The sequence below is a fragment of the Macaca nemestrina genome, chromosome 3 (genome assembly GCF_043159975.1).
Source record: "Macaca nemestrina isolate mMacNem1 chromosome 3, mMacNem.hap1, whole genome shotgun sequence".
Classification (NCBI taxonomy): domain Eukaryota; kingdom Metazoa; phylum Chordata; class Mammalia; order Primates; family Cercopithecidae; genus Macaca; species Macaca nemestrina.
The window spans coordinates 75,303,474-75,311,151 of NC_092127.1; the positions used below are offsets into that span (position 1 = coordinate 75,303,474).

The following is a 7,678-nucleotide window of genomic DNA, read 5'->3' on the forward strand; positions in this document are numbered from 1 at the left end:
TATATTGAGTAATGGGCCACCTGGTGGTCTGGCCAGTAGCAATAAGGCTGTAAATCAATTGTTTAGCATTCCTTCCCAAGGTGGAACACTTCACAAGATTCGTTCAATGTTTAGTTCTCCTAAAGTCAATTTCTGGAATTCTTTAAGTGAAAGGCATGGTTAACCATTATGAAAGCACAGAATGGCAACTATTTCCTATGTGTGACTAAAGCCTGGGGTTATTGGGATAGCATCAGTGAGGTAGGGGTACAGATTTTCTGAAGAGAAGAGGAAAAAAAAAAAAAAAAACTACATGAAGAATGAGTAGTATCCCATCCTATTCTATCTCCAATAGATTTTAAAACAGATAGACAGAGATACTTTTCTTACTGTTAGTACTATAGCAGGACGAGCCACAGACAAAACCTCTCAGACACCAAATTGTAGAAGGAAGGGCTTTATTCAGCTGGGAGCATCAGCAACCTACTGTCTTAAAATCCAAACTCCCCAAGTGCACAATTTCTGTCCCTTTTAAGGGCTCACAACACTAAAGATTTCACATGAAAGGGTTGTGATTGATTTGAGCAAGCAGCAGGTACGTGACAGGGGCTGCATGCACCGGTGGTCAGAGTCAAACAGAACAGGGCAGGGAGTTTCACAATGTTCTTCTATACAATGTCAGGAACATTGGTTTCTAAGTCATGAGTTGATTTTTAACTACTGGGTTTAAGCCAGGCAGACCCAGGCCTGGTTCCAGGCCTGGCGCTGGGCTGCCTGTCTTTGGTTTTACTTCATTGTTTTTTCTTAAAACAGGTACTGAGTATAAAACGATATAAAACAATATGAGAGGTTCTCTCTCTTTCCTCATTTCCCCCCTTTTGAGACTCTCACTTTTTATTAGTAGGCGTTCTCATTCTTATTTTTGCTACTTATGTCTTTTTGTGCAATAGATTGATAGTGATTCATATAGTACACTTGTGCTGAAGCATTTTGGTGAACTAAGATACCGATGAAGCTTTTTTATCATTTGAAGAAGTACAGGTAGCAAACATGGGAGCAGTAAGCAGATTTTTATTACCATTATAACTTTTATTATAAGAGTTTTAAATCCTCCTAGTGCTGGGAACTAATTTTTAAACATGGCTTCAGGGTTGAATTCATGCTACACTTGTACAGGCACATGTGACTATGTCTTTAACTACTTGCTTTTGATTATCTACGTGTAGACAGTAATTAGTAAAGTTAAATTTCTTATAGACCTCTCTTTCAGCAGCTAGCAAGTAGTCAAGAGCCAATCTATTTTGATAGATAGCATTTCTTATCTGAGTTTCTTGCTGGGCCAGAATAGTCAAGGCTTGACTGGTTTTATTAGTGATGATTTTTAAAACAGCTTGCAACCGTATGATACAGTTGAGCATGTAAATGGGGGTCCAGTATTCCCATGAGCCATCTTGTGTCTAAGTGGCAGGCCTATAGTATTGTAGAAATTTTTAGGAGGTTATTTATTATCTTTTTAATTACTTGTGGCTATGCTTTGTTTTCTGTGGGAAGCATAGACAGGGAAGCCCAGAAGTTCACCTGTCTTCATGGGCAGTAAGAAGAAAGATGGTTTAATAGTGCCAACAACACAACCACCTGTCTACTGGTCAGGCAGCTTAGCATAGGCTCTATGTCTATGTATCCAGTATAATCTGGTGGGGGCAGTCTAGTCCTGGTGGAATTCTGGGTGGAACTGTTTAGCTATGCAATACTGTCTAATAATTGAGACGTTTAGAACCCCAAAATTGTCAGGGTGGTTCTTTTGGGCCAGGAATGCATCAGGAACTGGGCCTGTAGGAACTAATTCTTGGGCTTCCCATGGCCATTGATCTCCTGTTACAGTTCCTCCACAAACATAACACAAAGTGACTTTTAGAGACTGGGTTACATGTTCGGCTAATTGCAAAAACAAATTTTTAGTTTTTCCTGGAATCTCAGGCACTGGCACATTTAGTTCATCATAGAAAGTCTGAAATACTGGTTCTGGAGAGTGTCTTTGAACCTTGCCTTTTATTAGGATGCTTAAGCTAGGATCTAGTCATTTTCCATCAATGCCTAATGTTACATATTTTTTTAGTCCACTTTGGGTCTGAGGGGCTTGTGATAACCAGTTCTAAAGGGTTGCAGCTCCCACTTGTGCAGGAGGGGCTGACTTTTCCTTTTTGGAGCCAAACAGGATCTTTTTTATTTTTTAGTTTTTTTCAAGTAGCCCAAATGATGTAAGACCAGTATTGACACATTTCACATAAATATGATTCTTGACAGATATACTTATTTTCTGCTTTGTAACTTTTTTCTCAATCTAGAGAACCGCATTCCGTCTCATGCTGCTTACTATTAATAGCGGCACAGGTGTCAGATTTTAAGGTTACATTTTTGCAGACCCCTCTTTCTTCTGTTTTAGCTATTACTTTACTTGTGTCACTTAGAAAAGGACCAGTCCTTAATTTTATTTTAAAAACTGTGATCATGGGAGGCTTAAAATTGGTCATAACATGCATCAGGTTGGTTATTTCCTGGGCTATATAACTTGGATAGAATAGCATTATACAAACAAGTTTCTTTTTAGAGTTCTGGTACACTTATAATAACCATAAAATAATAGGACTGTAGCAATCTTTTGTCCTACCTCAGTGACTTGATGTATACACTGGGAGCAGCCCTCAGTCTGAGTAAGGTCAGTTGAAGTCTTTACTGCACAAGTCCAAATTTTAAGGAAAATGAGTCCCACGATGAGTTTCCTCATGCTTCGGCCATGCGTGGACCAGTCAGCTTCCGGGTGTGACTGGAGCAGGGCTTGTCGTCTTTTTCAGAGTCATTTTGCAGGGGTTAGTGAAGCTGCTCCCATCCACGTACAGCTCCCAGTCTACAGATGTTTAAGGATGGTCTCAGAGGTTAGGCCCACTAGAATAAACTGAGTGCAATAGTTTTACACAGTTATGTTTAACTGGGCTCTTTGATACCAGGAGCAAGGTGGCAGGTTTAGGGTGTTGCAAACTTCAATGGTTATGCGGAGAATTTTATAGAGCAAGCTTTAGTATCTAGTTAGTCTAGCATTTATTAGCTAATGGTGTCCTTTGGTATTTATTGAAATCACCACAGCATGGGGGGACTTTATGATTAGGTTTTGTCTAAGAGTTAGCTTATCTGCTTCTTGTGCTAACAGGGCCATTGCTGCCAGGGCCCTTGGACATGGGGGCCAGCCTTTGGAAACCCCATCTAGTTGTTTTGAGAGATAGGCCACTGGCCTTGGCCAGGGCCCTACAGTCTGGGTTAAAACTCCAACTGCCTTTTTTTTTTTTTTTGACACATAGAGTGTAAAGAGTTTTGTCAGGTCAGGTAGCCTCAAGGCTGGGGCCAACATGAGTTTTTCTTTTAAACTCATGAAAAGCTAATTGCTGTTGGTTGTAATAGATGTAGTTTATTTAATGTACATTTTTATTGACTGTCATCTACCAAAATATTAACTTAAATCTTGTAACTATTTGATTTCAAGCTTTAAATTGATCTGGTATTTCTTGTGGGGCTCTAATTGCATCTAAATAGATGTGAGAGTAGAAAGATCTATAAGGGGCTTCTCTCGCTTTATGATGTCTTATTATTATTATTATTATTTCTGATTGATGAAATGCCAGGGTGAAAGGGATAGCCAAATTGACTAAAGCACAAGTGCCTCTCTAGTTATTTGGCAGAGTGCCCAGTAAAGGTCCACGACAATACCACCACACATCCGCTCGGGGATGAACAAGGGCTGACTGATTGATAAGCTCTTGAAAATTCTTAAGCTCACTGCATCCCTTCAGGTCTCCAAGGGATACTAAGTCTCCTCCTTGCCGTGAGAGACATGAAGTGAACTTAGTGTTGGGAGACGGAAGCCGGATGGCCTTCGGGGGCTGACCCACAGGGACTCTGGGATATAGCAGAGAGAGCTTGGCATGACTTATTACTCCAGGCTGTAGAATCCTGGAAAAGAGCTACCATGCAGCCCATGCCTGGTCGACTGGAGGACCACCTTTGTGGAAGGGGGACAATCAGGGCTTCTGGCCTGCCATGTGCACAAGCATAACAATTGCTTTTGTTTAACGTGCAGATGGAATATTTGATCCATTTCAACCAGGCATTTGCATCTTGGTATGCTGTCTTAATTGGCAAAGTTTGTTTTAAGTCTTTAACTTCTATGATCCTCTAGTAAAATGAACGTTTCCTTTAGCACCTATTTTTATTAGTTTTTAGACCAAAAAAAGCTAAACACCATTTTATATTTAAGCATGCTTTTTGTATGATTTTTATACCAGATAAGTTAAATTTTACCTTTATATTAGTGTGTTATTAATGTTAATCTTAATTTCAAAAAAACCTCGTAGACATATTTATGCAATTTTTTATGTTTCACCATCAGGTAAGATTTTATAGACTCTTTTTAACCTTTTATAATTTTTGTTAAAGAGCAGGTTGATGCTTTAAGAAAAACATGTTGCATTTTTACTTTAATGTCCAGTTTACAGAAAAACTGGATGATACCTTTCTAACTTTAGCTAATATGTTAACATACAGAAATTTTTTTACAATTAACGTTTTAAAACTTGCTTAAACTTTTAAAACAATAATTTTTTAACATTTTCATGTAGGTAAAAATCCACATTCTTATGCCTCCTTATAATCTTTTTACTAAAGGTGTATTTTACTTTTTTTATACACCTTGCACATAAACTGTTTTTTCAATACTACTCAGGAGGCCTTATTACTTTTAAATTATATAACACTTTTTGCATAAAAATTTTTTTATAACTTTTTTTATGACTTTCACAGACAATTTTTTGACATGTTTCAACTTTTTGACTTATTATAAACTTTTTAAAAAAATAACTAGTTAATTTATTTCAGGACAAGAATTTATCATATAACTTTTTAAATATAAATTCTGCCTCTCCCCTTTTTTTCCTTTCTTGAAATTTTCCAACATAGTTCCTAGTGGGGTGGGTTTATTTTGCACCTGACTCATGTTTTCTCAAGACAAAATAAAACACTCACTCCACATACACTCACCGCAAAACAAAGAACAGGTAAAGAGTGCACACACACACTTTTGTCATTTATACCAAACCAAAATCAGAATACCACGAAATCCAAAATTCAAGTACTGAGAAATTTAAGCCAAGTCAAAAACCAAAACCAAAGTATCCAGCAATTGAAGTCAAGTCAAAACCAGAACAAAAGTGCCAATACAGGCACACCGTGGTTGATCAGGCCACGCTTCCACTCAAATGGAGTGGGACAAGTTCCAAAGTCTAGTCTCATCAAGTCAAGTCAAGTCAAAACCAGAACAAAAGTGCCGATACAGGCACACGGTGGGTGATCAGGCCACGCTTCCACTCAGATGGAATGGGGCAAGTTCCAAAGACTAGCCTTACCAAGTCCAGTCAAGTCAAAACCAGAACAAAAGTGCCAATACAGGCACACCGTGGGTGATCAGGCCACGCTTCCACTCAGATGGAGTGGGGCAAGTTCCAAAGACTAGTCTTACCAAGTTTCAGATGTCTGGACTCCAGGTGCCAGTTCCTTCTCTGTGTTCAGCCACTGTGTTAATCCTCCATGGGGGACTGCTAGGCGCTGCTCTGGTGAGGCGTTCCACCGGGACAACTGCCTACCCAGGAGTGCTCTTTGGATCACGTCACTCAGGCTGGTCAGAGTCCCCCCACGGGGATGCTCCACAGGGCAGGCCTAAGCCGCCTAAAGGGCTGCCTCAGCCATCCCTCAGTTCTTGCTTCCCGGTCAGGGAACCAAGAAATGCAGCAGGACAAGCTGCAGACAAAACCTCTCAGACACCAAGTTGTAGAAGGAAGGGCTTTTATTCAGCTGGGAACATCGGCAAGCTACTGCCTTAAAATCCAAGCTCCCTGAGTGCACAGTTTCTGTCCCTTTTAAGGGCTCACAACACTAAAGATTTCACATGAAAGGGTCGTGTTTGATTTGAGCAAGCAGCAGGTATGTGACAAGGGCTGCATGTACCGGTGGTCAGAGTGAAACAGAACAGGGAAGGGAGTTTCACAATGTTCTATACAATGTCAGAAACATCGGTTTCTAAGTCATGAGTTGATTTTTAACTACTGGGTTTAGGCCAGGGAGACCCAGGCCTGGTTCCGGGCCTGGCGCCAGGCTGCCTGTTTTTGGTTTTACTTCATTGTTTTTTCTTAAAACAGGTACTGAGTATAAAACAATGTAAAACAATATAAGAGGGTCTCTCTCTTTCCTCAGTACCATTAAATTTGAAACTTGAATCTGCTATATGTAATTTATATCATAAATTTTGTAAAGTCTTAAAATTCGAATGAAAATTTTTAAAATCTGCTGAGTCCATTTAAATTACATTCAAGGGCAAGGAACAGTAACCCTAATAGAAAAACTTAACATGTAAACATTTAAGTGCTTATTCAACTACAGGAATTCTAGGGATAGAGAGAAGTGAGGAAAGCATAGTAGTTCAGGGATGTCACTAGCAATGGCTCTGGCTCTCTCTCTCTCTTCTCTGCTATCCTTAACATATAGGTCTTCATCCTTGTGCTGCATTTGCAACAATCCTGTTTCAGGAAGGAGAGAAATAAAGGAGCAAAAAGAAAATAAAAGTACATGCCCATCAGCTCTGGGCCTCAGAAGCTCCTCTCCTCATTAGCCAGATCTGGTTCATACAACATTTCAGTTACCTCCTATTCTATAACAACACACCACAATACTTAATGGTGAGGACTAAAATCTGACCTTTTCTTCTTTTGCCAAAATTCCCATCTAAGGGGCCTGGAAGGTATTGCCCTACAAACCGTAAAATCTCATTAGATGTTTATTAACCAAGTATAACGTGGCTTACTTTCCAACCTGACTCTGGTGTAGTATCACATGATAGATAGCAAATCCTGAAGGAAATCAAAACATTTCACCCCAAAGTACTTTTATTTGATGTATTTAGAAATAGCTACCACAGGGCCAACAAGTTGAAATGGCCCTGCAAAGTCATATTTTGTGGGAGAAATTTGCATCTGTAGAGAATCTCCATTAATGCGACAGGTCTATCCTTTCTAGGCCTTTCCTGGATCTAGGAGAAGTTAACTGTGAGTCTTACACGTTTAAGGCTTGAAAAGAGATATTTACCATCTATTCTCACCCAGGGCTGCTACCTGAGAGCTTTATCTACATAACAAAAACCTTAACTCAAGCATTCCTTTCTACTGAATCCAAGTCTTTGGATAATAGTTTAACTCTCTCAATTAATTGTCAACTAAAGAATCCCTAAAACCCACCTATGACTTACAAGTTCCCCACTACACAACCCCCAACTCCACATTGAGATGTCCCACCTCACCCTGCAGAATCTTCCACATATAAACCCAAACTATAACCTGACTATCTCAGATACACTTTCCCAGGACCTCTTGAGGTTGTATAACCCCAGACCATGGTCACTTATACTGGCTCAGAATAAGCCTCTTGACACCTATCTTGGCAGAATTTAGTTTTATTTCATCATCAATATCTTTATAAAACAAGAAAATAGCAGACAATTCTTCCATTTGCATACATTTCACTAGGAAAGGCCAGAGGATCTAAGATGGCTTCATCTATAAAGCTGGCATTCAACTGGGATGGCTAGAGTGACTGGGAGTTGGCT

General features: G+C 39.6%; 1 long non-coding RNA gene across 1 annotated transcript in view; it reads right to left on the minus strand.

The window, feature by feature from the left end:
* Window positions 1–5,648, minus strand: part of LOC105486218 (uncharacterized) — a 93,781-nt gene extending 88,133 nt beyond the window's left edge. Inside the window, exons 1-2 of the long non-coding RNA XR_011621075.1 lie at window positions 5,543–5,648; window positions 2,648–2,884 (exon numbers count right to left, since the gene is read on the minus strand). This is a non-coding gene — a long non-coding RNA (uncharacterized lncRNA). The remainder of the gene's footprint in view (window positions 1–2,647; window positions 2,885–5,542) is intronic.
* Window positions 5,649–7,678: the final 2,030 nt, after the last annotated feature.